The following is a 17,656-nucleotide window of genomic DNA, read 5'->3' on the forward strand; positions in this document are numbered from 1 at the left end:
GGCCAATATAGAAGCAGCAACTAGAGATGTATGAAATTTTTTTGAAAAATATGGAAGTGAAGAGGCAAACGCATGCCTTCACATTGGCATGCACAAAAGTATCTATGGATGACAACATTCTTCCTTTCATTTCATATGCCATCAAAACCGAGGATGCTCGGGACACCCTTGAGAGGCGTTTTGGTGTAAGGCGCAGCATTGAAGTTGAATATGAAGGTAGATCTATAACAATATGTCTACAACGAGATGAAACTTTTGTTGAATCCTACTTTCCTGAATCACAAGTGGATGATGATTGTGAAAATTTTGCAAAAGAAACAGAGAAGGAGGACATAAATGTTTGTGATTCCACTATGCAAACCTAGAAGTGGATGAAGATTTTGTGATTCCAATGACAGAGCTTGCTTATGAAAATGAAGCTTCCACTAGAGTAGTCAATGCTATGGTGAATCCAACAATTAATATTGCTGATGTAAATTTTGATGAAGTATTATTGCCTAAAGATGAATGGTTGAAGATGATGAAACATAAACATTAGATCGACATGATGTTATTTAGTGAAAAAAGTCCATTTGAGTCTGAAAACCAAGTGGAGGACAATGTGTCTGTAGTAACACACGTTAGTAAAAAAGTGGAAGCGACAAAGATACAGACAGAGAAAAAGATAGAGGTAGAGGCAAAGAAAGAAGTCCACAAAGTGAAAATATATATAGAGGCAAAAGCATAGGTGTAAGTGCAATAGGAGAAAACTCTTATTATGGAGCAGAAGGAACATAACCAATGTGGTTAGGAAAATATTTTTAATTCTAACATTCATTTCCAATGTGCAGGGACACAGAACGATTATTAAGAAGAGTTAAATTTCCTAGAAGAATGACATGCAAGACCATGCCTTAATAAAATTTTCATAAAATTTGCATAAATGAACCTTGAAGACAACTTGGATGGTGAAAAAATTAATCAAATTTTCAAGTATTGAAGTCCTCAAGAGATGAAATTATATTATGGTCTTATGTTGCAACAGATTGATGATGAAAAGAACACAACAAAAGATTACATGTTGTAGAAGTCATCATACAAGTTGATATTTGAAGGAGTCCAAGACATGCTTACACAACCTAAAACAATGGAAGACCTACACGAATAAATGAATAAACTTTAATTTGAGGCCTACAACAAGAAGATAAAGCTGAAACAATTTAGAGGCTACACGGTCTGGAAGAAGAGAAGAAGAAAAGTAAATTTAGTTGAAGTCATTTTTTTAAATTGTAAGCCCAATTGAGACATAGATGAGTAGGAATCTTAATTGAATTTTTATGTGGTTATAATTAAGGGGGAGTGATGGAGAATGGAATTTCAACCACCTGCTAGATGTCAAAATTGTCTATCCAAATGTCCCAGTTTAGTTTTAGCTAGTAAAGTTTAGTTCAATCTCACTATAGTAATTTAGTGCTAATGTCTCCAATGTAATCTTATTTAACTCATCCATAATACTGAAAAGAGTAATCATCTGCTACACAATTTTCATTTCTTATCATATGCCTTTCCTATTCTCATCTGAACTTCATTGGAAAATTAACATAAATATAAGTTTTGATCAATGTTATTAATTTCTACTCCAAAACCATGATCTACAAATTCATGCCTCTCTTGTGAAAAATCCCAATCAATGGATATGTCTATCCAAAGAGACATATCCAGAGAGAATAACACAAGATAGTTAGTAGAATAACTCTCTTTCTATTAAATTAAAGCGTAAGAACATAATGATAATACATTTTCATAGTATCTACACATAAACAAACATCCAAAATTGCTTCCATATTGAGAACCTAGATGCCTTCATTAGAAAATAAAAAACAACGAAGATGACATCATCATTAGCTCTAGAATAATAATTTAATAGTTTTTATGAAGTAATATGTACAATCTATTTAATTTAGACAATCTTTTATATATATATATATATATATATAATCTATTTCATTTGCAGATAAGATATATTATTTGTAAATAATAGATTATGGTGCAAATGATGAGAACAATCTATTTGATTTTGCAAATAATGTATTTAATTTAAATTATCTATTTCATTTGCAAATAGTTTTGCAAATGAAATAGATTATGACGCAAATAATTAAGTTGTAAGGTGTTCCTTTCGGAAGAACTCTCCAAGTGGTCCCTCTACACCGTTATACATTGTCAAATCCATTGATAGATGATTGAACAATATTCTTCCATCAAATTGATTCCTCTTGATTTTAGTCACTGTGTTGTCCATCAAAACAGTTAGAGAAATTATGTAATGCCTTTTAGGGATTTTCTCTATGATAGTCGAGCATAGCCCATAGTCAATGACAAGTAGTGATGATGTCTTCCTGGTTGTCTCCTTTGGAACTACTAATGAATTAGGCAATGGCTAGAGGTCGATGAAAGATTTCTTTGATATTGTGTAGTGGTCGTTGAGTCAACATCATAAGGTGGTGGAGGCAGAGTTTCCAAGAAGAAGTTGTCAAAAGTCTTACTAGCTAAGCTCACTGTGTTTCTTTGCATTTCATAAGGGAATTATTCTTATGCTTCAAACCCTTCTAATCAAAGTGTCATTACATAATTTTCCTTTCAATTTATTTAATTGAGAACACCCTTTGCTACTCTATCAATTTCATTGAGATATGTGTGCGGTGAAATTGATTGATTTTTGCAAAGAGGGGATGAGTAATAGATTGAATCCCTAGAGAAAAAAACTGCAGTTGAGGGTCAATCCCATTGACAGGTAATTGGATGAGGAGATTGATGGATTGCATTGTAAAGTTTCATAGCTTAAAAATGTATGCCATGCATCTCATAAATGTTAACCATTGGTTGTCCATAAACCCCAATAAAGGGATCTTGTATTCTATTATGTACTGAAATTGCTCCTTAATTTCGAAATAGTTTGTGAAGGTAATATTGGCCTTTTCTATTATTTTCATCAACTTCCAAATAGCTTAGGGGATAGAGTCAACGGCTAGATTCCATAATGGAATTCTTAGCTAGCTCGTAAGGATGAATTCTCTCAATATTTTATTTTCTTCAAAATGATTCTTAAACTTATTAGAAATGTAATTGTATTAGAAATATATGATCACCCTCTAAGGGATTTTGGGAAAACTGTATGGAAGAGAAAGAATGAAAAGAGAGGATATCCTCATGCTCAAAACCTTCATCTCCCTATATGTAGGTTAACATGTCATAACAAAAATTACGTGACTATAGTATGATGAAAATATTTATTTTCTTCCTTGTTAGAAGTTGTTTTGATAAACACGCCTCAGGCTCAAGGTTTAACCACATAACACAAAATTTATTATGTTGAAGTGTTACGCTTGATGAGTTTCTGTTATGCAAAAGTTTCATAGGACTTACATTGTCCCTTACCCGATTTTGAAATGCTATTCAAGTGGGGCAAACGAGAGGAAGAGGGTAAACCCCAATGGATGGCTTAATTTTTACTTTTGGGTTACCTAGTTTTTGGCTAAATTGCATGTAAGATGGAATGCGATGTACATTATTGTTTCAGAAATAGAAAATTTGACAAGCATATTTTGAGACATTAAGAAAATAATGCAGGACTATATAAATGGTTCAACTATCGGTTTTTAATTATGATAGAAGTGTCAAGGAAATCCTCTCTTTTGGATTACTTCCTCAACTAAAAATATATCATTTTAGGCTTTTCAATTGAACTGGTGCGAAATGCAGATTCTAGGCTCACATTTTGCATTCACTTCCCTATTTTTGTGTGAGCTGTAGGTATTAGGCTGGAATTTTGCATTTACTAACTTATTTTTATAGGGAAAAGAAGTCTATCAAAAAAAATTAGAATGAAACTGAGATCTATTTCCAAATTTTGTTTGAGAATCAATAAATTACAAAAGGGGTACACTATTTGTATATAATTTTGACAACGAAGGATTGACTAGAACCCTTTTCTGGATTATTTATGTAATGATTCCATTTTTATTGATTAAGAAATTGTTATGTATTTCATTGTAAAAGGAAATGGAAGGAAACCTGGAAATAGGAAAAGCCGACAACAAGGGTGTATCTTAAGTGTTTTCATGTGAAACTATTGATCAATATGATGTGAGAAGCTCGTAAGGTACTAGTTCTTGGTTTAGCTGCTAAATATTGTGGCCGTGTGAGTTGGACCTAAATTATGCAGAAGCTAAAACTTTTAATAGTTATACTTGCCAGTTATTTTTCCATGGTCCATTTAGATCAAGGATTAGGTTTCAACACTGGAACTCTAAATCTTTTTCAGCATTTTCTTTCATTAATTCAACCTTCATTTCTAGATGTTGTTTATTCTTGAAATCAATAATTCTTGGAACATTTGGGTTTACAAATTGGAAACAATTAAATCAATACTCTCTTAAATTGTAGAAGTAAATCAATTCTATCACATTGTTGAATTCTCAATCCATGAGATAACTACAATTGAAATTAACTCACTGACACATTGATAATTTAATACAGGTTTTTGATTTTTTATTCTTGATAGCTTCAATGAACTGTTAGTTTAAGTCAGATAGAAAGGATTCTTTGCTCTCCGCTATAACCGAAATAGAAGAAAAAATCTGTCATTTACAACATTCTCATATATAATCAAAATAGCAGAAAAGTCTTAGGTTGTTTACAATATTGCAAAGTTATATTCTACTAAATGGTTGCTTCCTATTTTTACGGGTATTTATTATTAGCTTAAATATCTCATTTATGTAGATTATTTTAAAAATTTTCCTTCGTTATCTGATTATGTAATGACACAATTTTTTCAGGAAATGACAATCATCAAAGCTCAAGGTGGGGTTAAGAACAACATGAAAAGATTAAATAGAAATGTAATACAATATGCTTTTAACAATGTAATTCAGGTAATTATCTTCGGTTTGTTATGGTTCTTCATTTTATATATGTTATCGGAGGTGTGAAGAAGATGAGCAATTGTATTAAAAGTGACAATGAACTTCTTTTTCTAGGGTTTAAAATTAACAGAATTAATTAAGGTTTTGTTTATATGAAAGAAAAATATCGTCCTTTGGAATTTCGAATAAGAAAAAAAAAAATTTTTGATTTTGGAAAGGAAGATAAGTTGATTTTGGTCAATCATAAATAGAGCACAATGAACTAGAGGTTCTTATCTGTTTTTGTCCATCAAAAATTGTGTACTCTATTTTAAATGAGTTCTATGCATTATTATACTAAATTATAAGGACGTTAACCAGACTTGTTTCTAAGCTACCAGTATTCCAAATTAGAAAAAGAAATGTTATGGTAATGAGCAATATCTTGTTGTTGATATTGGAACAGAGGGTGCCTTAGAAAGTTTGTATGTGGTTGTCTCCTGGAGATGAAATGCACTTACTCTATGATAGGTAGAACGATATTGTTTTCTACGAAGCTGATGATTCCGTTTAACAGGGGGAGGCACACTGAGGGGTTACATGTGGTTTTTTTTTCACATGTTAAATGTTTCGTTTTAATAGGAGATTCCAAAAGCCACAAAAATTAGAGTTGTGGTGCTACTATGATCTGATTCTAACATAAGTTAAACACGACTGTAATAGCGAGGACGAGAGTGCTCCATCTGGGATCATGTTTAGCATCGGCTGTCAATTATTCTTGACCAATGATGTTGCCTTTTTTTTGCTTGTACGTGTGTTATTTTTAACGGCATTTTAGTCTCCTTTAAGAAACATGAATATTAATAAGAGGGAACACTCCATATTTTCTATCATTGGACAAAGCAAAAGGTCGTATTTGGTGATTTATTCTCTAAACTAATTTCCTTCATTCAGCTTTCTTTTACAGTATTATGTACAATTTTTAGTAACTTTCATTTTACAATTTCCTTGTTGAAATTTTCCATTATCTATCTTAACACTATTGTTTTCATTTTTAACTCCATTTACCAAATCCTTAAGAATCAGTCTTGCTTGATCTACTCACCTTCCTTCTATAAACTTTGTTATTCCTTCATGAGGTTTATTGAATATACAAAGTGTGAAGTGTCATGATAAATATGAATTGCAAATGGGGATTCCCCCTTTTCTCTTACTTATTAATTTAGTTATTTAAAAAAGAATAGAAAGTGAGAGGTGACATGGAACATTTCCTTTGTGCATCCTTAAGTTGACATCTTGCTCAGCTGGACTTGAGTGATAAAAATTATTGATCCCTACCTAAAATTAATTCTCACAAGGTTCTAACTATGTGAAGAATGGAGACAATTCCAAATATTGCCTAGATCATAAAATGATCTGATTGAACTCTAATTGGATCACCGATTGTGGAACTATGCATTTGCTATGGATGATGCATTGTAATAGAAGGGCATGGATTCTCTCTGTTTTATCCTAGTTAACTAAAAACATGCTAGCTCCCCAGGTCTTGGAGCCATAAAAGAGAATTTGTTTGTTTATTGGTTCTAAGAGGTATATCTCACACAAGATATCTCTAGGAATTGGAGTTGAAATCACTCTCTTGAATTAGGCAAGTGAACCATTTTCCTTGTTAAGGGTAGGCTAGAAAGCATGCCTCAAAGTGAACCAAGGCCCTAATTAGTAGACCCCCATGTATTTGTATGTCTTGGTAATCAAAATATCATCCCCTTAGAAGTAGAAGTGGTAGTTGGTGAGAGCTTGTTGAGACACATTGAAGATTATAACCTTTGTTATATGAAGTTTAATTGTGAACTATCAAAGGTCACAAATGTTGGATAAGGTGGAAATTTGTGTTTGTAGAACTAAGATTAATTTTTAATTGTCAAAGGTTCCAAATGTTGGATAGGGAATCATTATGTCTTTGTAGCTCCTCAAGCTAGTAGATGAAGAGGATTATATTATCGAAAAATGAAAACAAGGACATCAAGATGTGGTATGGAAGACAACCATCACCAATATGCATCATAGATCCATATTGCCCCATATATGTTAATAATTGACTCCTAAAAGGTTGAAAATTGGAATTTTCTGATTCACCTAGGTGCTCAATAGATCTCGGGTCAAGATGCATTTATGGTAGTTTATGAACTGTATAGTGAAATTTTACATATTTTCATTATTGTAAACATTGTTATAGTATGAATCATGCGATTGAGGATGGTTGATTTTTGTTCTGAATATGTACTATGAAATTTGAATGAGATATCGCTTCTCATTTTTAGAAATTTAATTTGTTTAAGACATTGTTTTTATATGACAAAGGTTGATAATTAAAACATTAAGTTATTCTTGTGTTATGTTTAAAATAGCTATAAAATGCTTCTCATTGTGAAACTTCAGAATCTCATTTCCCATGGTGAATCCATTTCATGTTTCATTTTTCATTTGTCATTTCTAGTAACATATTTCCATATTTCTCATGGTTTTTTGTGTTCTTGCTTGTTTCATATTGTTGATCTCTGAGCTTCTTGAGGTTACTTAATTGTTGGCTTACAAACGTGTGATACAAAAATTCTTTTAGATAATGGAAACTTTTTGAAACTATTGATATGCATTTAGCTCATTGAAGAACTAGAGGTATATCTTTAAAAATATCTTTTGGATGAAGTATCAAGGAGAGAACACATTCACGTTTTGATCATTTCAATTTATTATTACTAAACTAAAGCAACCAAAAACAATTATCTTCGTGTTTTTATTGAACAAAGATTATCATTTTTGTGAATGATACTTATATTATATATCTTCCTATAGACAAAGTTAACATGTAGTAACGGGAGTAGTACTTGTATGAGTTTCACACTTGGATTAGGTAGAAAGTAACAATGTTAACATCTTACGATTGGTGCATAGTCGACATTATTTTCTAGATTTTTTGATTAATGATGTTTGGGAAGTATGGTTCTTTTAGGATCACATATTATTCACTTATTTACTCAAAACTTGTCTTTGATAATAGGGCCTAAGAAAAGTAAGAATTCTCTCAAAAAAGTAGCTCCAAGAAATGAGTCTGAATTTTACAACACTATAATTATTGCATAACAACACGGTGATGTTGCTTTGAATGGTGCTACAAGTCCCATTGTTATTAGAGAAGGGACTCTAAACCAAAAGGATAAAAAATTATAAACAAAACTAGATTTACAGAATGATAATAAGCTAGAAGTGATGAAATTGAGATCTTCCCTAAAGACACAAGGAATAAACCAATTAAATTGAAGTGTTACATGGGTTGATGAAAATAAATTGGAGAAGAGTGACCATATTGAAGATCTTGAGAAGAGGAATTTAAATAATTCAAGTAATTCATAGATTTTTGCTTTGCCTTCCTTGGAGAGCATGAGCCAGAGTGCAACATTTGGTAATGATGCTATGAGTTTGGAATATTTTAGAACAAAAGTCAATGAGGAAAATGTTAAGGCTTCCCAGCTTGAAGCAACAAAGGCTTTTGTAAAGTCACTAATCAAAGAAAAAAATGCATTTTCTTCAAGGGAGGTTGATTCTAGTCAAGAAAGTACATCAATATTTTTCTTTAACTATAATGATGAGATAATTACTTGTTTAGTCTCTAGGGTAAACAAATGGTCAACTTACAAAAATATTTTCTTAACATATTTCAAGGTATAAATTTAGTCTGGGACCAATTTGATATTAACTAACATGGTTGGGTCACCTAATAATAGCTTTCAGGGTTGGAAATTGTATATTTCTTGGTAGAGGTGATCAAGATTCCCAAAGACCCAAATTGATATAGAAAAATTTGGTTCAACGCAACCCGTATGGATAAGTTTATCTTCTATTGTGCATGAAGAACCTTATGATGCACAGGAGTGATGGTATGATAATACCTAAGATGACTTTAGCTTGGAGGTGAGCACTAGATAGCGCCAACAAACAAGTAATATTATAATGGGGTGTTGAATGTATGTTAATTTGTGAATTTTCAACTTACTCAATTTATGATGTTGATATCCGCATCTTTCTCCATTTTGAACTACATGGATGGCTTTACACTAATGGATTACACGTTAAATTGTGCCTCACCTCTATGGTAGAGTTGATAGTGATGTTGATGATTTTTTAATAGTCAATGGAAGAAGGTATCCTGACAAGATCGTTTCCGGAGGTGGCTTGTCAATTGGGATTGAAAGGGCTATAGCAAGTTGCATTTCACTTGCCTTCGCAGGAGTGGTTAGTTATCTAAGGTTGCCAACTCCAATTTCCTCTTTGGAGCAAGCTTTGGTATGAATTTGATTCATGAACAAACATAAACCATTATTAGATAAATGAATCCTTATTTACAAGATTTCCTTTCAAAGGGTCTATTATGATTGTGAAGCTAATCTAATATTGATTGATATTTAACCAAAAACGAGCAAGGAGATTGTCCAGAAAGGAAAATTGGGAAAATTATGTGCTCACTACTCATATTTGAGCACGAGGTTGATACAACGATGCATAAACTCATATTAATATTTTCTCTAAGTCCATCCAAAATCACTTGTTCCTCACTAAGTTTACTTGCATCATTATCATCATCATCATCACTATCCTATAATACAATGCCATCTTAATAACATGCCAATTAAACCATTTTTTAATATGAAATACCCTCATCAATCCATGAAACATCCTTAAGTGTATGTCATGTACCTATTTCTTGCACATATTTGTTTTATTTCCTTTTTAAGTACATGTATGCCAAATCATTGAATTTATTTCTATCCTATTCGAACATACACTTGATAAAAAATACATATATTTATTTCATCTTATGATACTTTATTCATAAGTTTCACCACCTAACACTTTCCCATGCATTTTCGTTATGTCCTTAATAAAGTATCATAAGTTTCACCACCTAACACTTTCCCATGCATTCGTTATGTCCTTAATCTATTTAAATTTTCATAGGTTAAAGGGTTTTGTACTATAATGTGGGGGATTCTCATTCCTTAAGTTATTACTCACTCAAATTTATTCGAACATACACTTGGATAAAAAATGCATATATTTATTTGATGTTATGATACTTTATTGATAAGTTTCACCACCTATGCCAAATCATTGAATTTATTTCTATCCTATTCGAACATACACTTGGATAAAAAATACATATATTTATTTCATCTTATGATACTTTATTCATAAGTTTCACCACCTAACACTTTCCCATGCATTTTCGTTATGTCCTAAATCTATTTAAATTTTCATAAGTTAAATGGTAATGTGGGGATTCTCATTCCTTAAGTTATTACTCACTCAAATTTAATTTAATTTTTCATAAGTTAAAGGGTTTTGCACTATAATGTGGGGATTCTCATTCCTTAAGTTATTACTCACTCGAATCTAATTCTTGTTGTATATAAAATTACCCTTGAGACTATAATCAACACCTTTTCAGCTAATGCACATAACCCACTACCTACACCTATGTGGTACTTTAATTATGGTATCATAATGGTTAATGGTTACAAAGGTTCTTTAGGGTGATGAATGTGGGATATATTTTCATATTATACTTAGTAAATTTGTTACAAGTCTCGTGGTATGTGAGAAGGCAGCTCTTTGGACCTTGAAATATGGTGATCGAGTCATCAGTTGCCACATCCCTTCAGCCCATATAGATTTCACACGGCCTGTCATATCTAATGCTTAGATGGTGGAGATTAGTTTAGCAAATCGAATGGTAAAGGCTTGTTTCTTGAAGCCCTAACCTTACCTCCCCACCTAGTCTACTTTCATTTGGGTCTTTCTGCCTGTGCGTTGTCTGAACCACCGTGCACCATGGACAGTAGGAAAAGATGATCGACAACTAGAAATTCTCCTGGAATTGTTGTAATTTTCACCCCTACAACCACAAGTTACCTTTAATGAAAGTTTGTTGTTAGTAGTTCTCATTTTTTTTCTTTCCATTGGGTCGTCTAGTCTTTTAAAATTCCCTCGTTCACTAGTTCTTTTATTGAATCCTGAGGGTATCCTTTTAGAGGTATTTTTTCATTTGCATGAGCCTAAACTCCGAGTTTGCTAACGGTTTGATTTCTATGGTTTCTGGTTTTCCGGACATGTTACCTTTTGACGCTGCTACCTTGAATAAATTTCAATGTGGCGTCCTCTTCATCCACCTGAAGGTGCACCAAAATAACCTAGCAATTCCTCGACCCTGGAGACTCTGCCTCGTTCTCAGGTAAATTCTAACTCTTACTTTTTTTCGAGGCATTATATCTATAATAATTTTGGTGTTCTTACATAGGTTAACAATCGAATGGTCAGCGATACTTACCCATTTTCTTACAATCTATATTTTGCCTAAATGGCATGTGTTTGTAGGATCAACCCACCGTATTTCTCTAGTTCCATTGTATTGATGTTCTCCTTTTTTTGTATTGGTTTGGCCCCAAGCAGGGGCTTAAAATTTTACCATTAGGCTTCAGACTTGTTTTGTCTCGTGGTAATCTCCTTTTCAAATCTAGGGTCCAAATGCACTGTCAGTTTACCCCATTGAGTACTGAGGGTTTATTTTTATTCTTGAATTTTGTGGAATTTCTAGTTAATCTTCCGTATAGGCTCTAGTACCAATCATCATTATGTTGTCCAATATCGAATACTCAAAACAGTAGGTGGGTGGTCATATAATTCATTTTCGAGGGCTACCTTTCATTTTTTCTATGTTGTTAAACTCTGCTTCTTGTGTTTTTTCTTTCCTACAGTCTGTCTTTCTGAATTCTGATGGATATATAAAAACAACTCTCTGCATCTAGTTAACCTGCATCAAGGTAATTAAGATGCCAATTATTTTTATATAAGATTTGTTTTATAGTGGACATGTAGTATTATCTTCTCTTATTTGTTTCCCTTAAATTCTATGCAGGTATGTTCATATACACAACATTATATTTCTACCTTTCTAAAGGGAAATTTCCACAACCGCTGACTATTACATATACTATCACAGGTCGATCTTCACTTAGTCACTTATTTTCACTGTCCATTCCGCATCTCATGAACTCGGTACCTAGTTTATCTCAAGAGCAAAGGATTTTTTCGAAGGTCCGCGCCGTTGATCTAAGCCATGGAAGAAATCTATTTTTTTCTTGCTTTCTTTCTTGTTTGAAGTGGACTCCACTCTATTCGGGATTATGGATATCAATGTATATTCATCTTTGATTTTCCTTTGTATATGTACTGAACTAAGCCCTTCTAGGAGAATATGTTGACATATTTAATCAAGTATACCTATATATATTTTTAATTATAATACTTCTCCTCGTTGGGAGTTCATGGTAATCTAATCCATCTCTCTTACTTTTTAAGTCTAAATACCTCATATTGTCTCTCTTCTATGTATCATTTGTGGGAGCATGGGTAGTAACACATGTATGGTTTTTAAGATTTATTAGAATGCTTCCTACTTTTCCTTAATTTGAGTGTCTATTACTATTGTAATTACACTGCTTATAATTTTGAATGTGTTCTGGAAAGTTTAAAAGTAGTGGATCAAGATGAGTTGTTGGTTTTAATTTTTAACATGGTACTCGTATTATTTTTAATGTGTATTACATATGATTTAGGACCGATAAAAAGATGAAAGATTCTTGCACACGGTTTTACAGTACAATTGTACATCCACGCCTCCCCTTATTATCTCAAAAATTGAGGGTTTTGACTTATATGGGAGTGCTAGAATGTTCATGTTGGTGCAACAATATTGAAACATGTACTTTCTTATTACATGTAGTACCTCCCCATGGAACGTTTCTATGCAGAGATGTTTTCCTTTCACCTCTCTCAAATTACCGACAAGTGTCAGGCATCTAGATAAGAAATTTTTGTACACACTGAGTCTATTTTACGTTTTGTTCGGTCACAGGGTTGGACAAAATCTGCTCTTTTTTTTCCATCTCTGTTTGATTTCTTAGTGTCAACCTCGCACGAGCGCATTCTTATATTTCTAACAATCTCCCAAAAAGGGGAAGAATCATTCAAATTGAAAAATACTTAATTTATTTATGCATACATCGATTCTACTATTCTGGGGATATTATGTTTACCCTGATAACTAGATCATGAGACATAATCTTGATTCTACGTACAACAACAATTCCTAGAGTTCCTTATATCATTATTGACATCACGAATATAAAATATAGTCATAATTTGATGATCATATCATACATGAATTCCAATCAATATAATCCCCAAAATTTAAGTTGACTATCATATTTGACATATATTCAAGTCAATATAATCCCTATAATTTTTATTTAATAATATTAAAAGAACATATACCAATCTCCACCATAGTAATACCAAATCTAATGCAACATGCTTCACAGATTATATCATTCTACTTGTACCCATTATCCACCCTTCAAGTCATGTTAAGACAACAAATTCTTTGAAGTATTGAATAGACACGTTCATTTTTTTTGTCTACCTAACATACTTATATTTACAAATATTTTCCTATATTGTCCTTTTCCAACTTAAGAGATTTTCTAAAAATCATCAAACCAAAAAAGACCAGGTTAAGAGTTGCCCCATTGTACTCTCTCTCTCTCTCTCTATATATATATATATATATACATTCATCTATTGTGTTGTTAGACTTCCCATGGAATCTAGCCTGCATCTATTTCTATTTAATCTACTCTACCAATTTAGATCAAATATTACAATTAACACTCCTTTCAATCAATCAAAATTCTCTTGTCATATTTATTTCAATTAATATTAACCTATTCCAACTGTGAGGAAGTTATAAAATATACCGATTAGTGGGCCTTTCCATGATTCAGTGTTACGATTTTGTAACTCACAATAATCTTGCGGCCTCTGCATTCACTACATATTGAGATTTCAAATTCTATCTAGATTCCTTTTCTATATTTAGGGGCCATTGCACTCCTTCCCTATTAAATTTACTTATTCTTGAAATTTACTTTATTCTTACTTACTTTCTACTTGCTAAATTTGATGTAAAGTTGATATCTTTCTGAGTATCAGTAGAATTGTTTCGAAGTGCTTCCATATTCATTTGGAGTTTGAGAATAACCCAGATATAATTATCATGTTACATTCAACTTAAAGACCTAAATTATGTTGGTTACATGAATATTACTCAAACTAATATTCTTGCATCATAAGCTATTATAAATGTTTTATCATAACTTACCTCCATTTTGCTGGTTCTTAATCTCAAATTTTACCCATCAATTCTACTACAATTCTTAATTACTTGACTCTTGCAATCCTCCATGTTCATTCTTGGTGTCAATTATTCTATTGTTTTAACCATTGTTTATGTGGATCCCCTCATTAAGAGACCTTTTAGCAATAAATTTCATTAATTCCCTTAGAATTTATTTTCATCAGTCATGAAGTCTATACTAGATGGCTATTATTGCATTGGACTTATCTATACTTGAGTTATATTGTTGACATATAGGTTTGTTATGGAACCAACACACAAATAGTTAGATCAACGACTTAAAAAATATCATCTTGGATGATACAAATGATAAGACCTCCTTTGTATATATAGGGGTCTAAGGGGTCACAATATAATTATAGCCTACATAATAATAATAATTTAAGTGCATAACACTAACATTTGTGGGTTTCTATGGGGCATAACAATAACAATAGCAGGCTTCTATAGGGCACAACAATAACAATATGGTGGTTACATGGGCACAAAATTAAAAATAAGGGGGATACACTAGTATTATAGAGACCTAACATGCCCCTCTCCTTAAAAGAAGTGTTGTCCTCAACGCTTGAGTAGTTCTTGATGATTTCATATAAAATTTTCTACCTCCCATGTAGAATATTCAATGGGTAAGTTCTTCCACTTAATGATATACTATAAAATTGATCGATTTCATAGCTGTAAAATTCTTGTTTCTCTGACTGATTCATGCTCAAATATGATTTTTTACTTCTTCTTTAATTTTTTGCAACAAAGTTTGAATTGGAAGTTTGTCACCTATAACCTTCTTTATGCATGAAACATGGAAAATTGGATGTACTTAGGGAGATGGAGTAAACTCCAATTTGTATGCCATAGTAACAATGTTTTGCAACACCTTGTAAGGATCATAGTACCTAGGTGATGATTTCTTATTCTTCTTAGCTTGCTTGAGAAATATTTGTTTGTATGGTTGTAGCCATAAAAATACCCAGTCACCTACATCAAAACTTCTTTCACTTTGATGTTGATCTGCCTGTTGTTTCATTCGATTATGTGCCAGAGTGAGGTTATCCTTTAAGAGTTTGATAACTTGTTGTTGATTCTCGATGCAATATTCCACTACTTGAACCTTATAATTTTATCTTAAATATGATGTGATGGATGGTGGATGATATCCATAAATTTCCATAAATGGGGTCATTTTTGCTACAGTATGGAAGGAAGTGTTATACCACCATTCAACTAGAGGTAACCACTCGACCCATTATGTTAGTTTGTTAGGTACAAAGCATCGAAGATATATTTATAAAAAATTTCTCACTATCTCAGTTTGCCCATCAGATTGAGGATGATAAGATGTGATATGAGCTAATTGAGTACGAAGTCAAGAAATAATTCTGCCTAAAATTTTCTAGTGAAAATGAGATCTCTTCCACTTACTATAATAGTTGGATTTCCATGAATCTTTTGAATTGTTTCCATAAGTGCAGTAGCAACTATGTTGGCTTTAAAAGGATGAGATAATGAACAAAAGCATGCTTACTTTGTAAGTCTATCAATTACACCATGATGACACTCTCTACCTCAAACTTGGGTAAATCTGTGATAAAATCCATTGATACCTCCTCCCAACACTGACTTGGAATGGCTAAAGGTTGTATCAGACCCGCAGTCTTAACTTTCTCAACTTTATTTTGTTGGTAAACCAAACATCTGCCACAAATTTATGAATATTAGATTTAAGGCCATCCAAAAAAATTCCTTCTTGACCCTATGGTAATTTTTAAAAAATACTAAGTGCCCCCCAAAGGGAGAGGTTTGTAATTCCAAAAGAATATTTTGTTTGAGTTGGAAACTCTTACAAAGGTATAAGCGATCTTTGTACTGCAATTAATCATTTTTTCAGCTAAATGTATCATATGTACTCAGATCTTACTGCAACATTTGAATGAGTGACCACACCTCTTCATCATTGTTCTATTCATCCTATTCATCCCTTGCTTCGGTTATGCACTCAGGTTGGATAATAGAAATGGTGCAAAGCAATGCTTCCACATCCTCATCCATGCTTGAGAGTGCATCTACAACAACATTTTTCTTCCCTTTTTTGTAGATGATTTCAAAGTCATAACCCAACATATTTGTCACCCATTTTTGCTACTCTTCTAAAGATAATCTTTGTTCCAAAAATTATTGAAGACTATCATGATCTTTGTTTATCTTGAAGTGTCTTCCCAATAAGTATGGGTGGAATTACTTTAGTGCTTGTAGTATTGCGAACATTTCCTTCTCATAAATAGGTTTGTGTAAATACTTTCCTTTGATTGGATGACTTTCAAAAGCAATGGGTCTTCCTTGTTGCATTAAAACAACACCAATTCCATTTCTTGAAGCATCACATTCCACAATAAAAGTTTTTGTGAAGTCTGGCATAGCTAATACCATTGCTTGGCACATTTCCTCTTTAAGATTTTCAAAGGCCTTCATTACTTCTAAATTCCATGAAAATGCATCTTGCTTCAGTAATGATGTTGGAGGTGCTGCTATTCTCCCAAATTTCTTTGAAAACTTACGATAATACCCTGTCAACCTGAAGAATACTTGAATATGATTTATGGTTGTGGGGATTTTCCATTCCTTAATAGTTGTAATTTTGTAAGGGTATACCTTAAGACCCTCATGAGATACAATATGACCCAAATATTCCACCTCTTGTACTACAGAGAAACATTTGGAGGTTTTTTCATATAATTGTTCCTCCACCAATAGTTTCAGCACCTTGTCAACATGTTGAACATGATCCTTCCAATAATTGATTTAGATTAGTATATCATCAAAAAATACTAACACAAATTTTCTATGGAAGGGTTTGAAAATCAAATTCATCAAACCTTGAAATGTTGAAGGTGAACTAGTGAGGCCAAAATACATGACCAAAAATTCATAATGACCCTCATGAGTTTTGAATGTTTTTTACGGAATGTCTTCAGTTTTCATTCTATTTTGATGATATCCTTAACGAAGATCCTACTTGATGATGTAGATTACTCCATGTAATTCATCCAACAATTCATCAATTATAGAAATGGGAAATTTATCTTTAATCGTCAGCTTAAGCTCCCTATAATCTAGACACATACACCATGATCCATCCTTCTTGTGCACCAATACTATTGGAGAAAAGAAATAAATTTAACTAGGTTGAATTATATCAGCCTCTAACATTTCGGTAACCATACATTTGCTTTCACTCTTTTGGGAATAAGGATATCTGTAAGGTATGATGTTTGGAGGAACACTTCCTAGAAACAAGTGAATCACATGATTATGATAATGAATAGGTGGGAGTCCTTTGGGAGTGTCAAACCCCTTGGAATGATTGTCCAAGAATTTTTGGAGATCTAGAGAAATAGATGATTTCGATGTTTGCACCCGTGGTCAACATAATTGTGAAATTACGCCCCGTTGATATTATTCA

The 17,656-nt window shown here is 32.5% G+C and overlaps 1 pseudogene; it reads left to right on the forward strand.

The window, feature by feature from the left end:
• The first annotated feature begins 7,883 nt into the window (after positions 1–7,883).
• On the forward strand, positions 7,884–9,233 carry LOC149203187 (putative RNA polymerase II subunit B1 CTD phosphatase RPAP2 homolog; annotated as a pseudogene).
• Positions 9,234–17,656: the final 8,423 nt, after the last annotated feature.

Source organism: Pinus tabuliformis, chromosome 2_1, assembly GCF_031772625.1.
Source record: "Pinus tabuliformis cultivar Carrire ecotype Pingquan chromosome 2_1, CPIR1, whole genome shotgun sequence".
NCBI lineage: Eukaryota > Viridiplantae > Streptophyta > Pinopsida > Pinales > Pinaceae > Pinus > Pinus tabuliformis.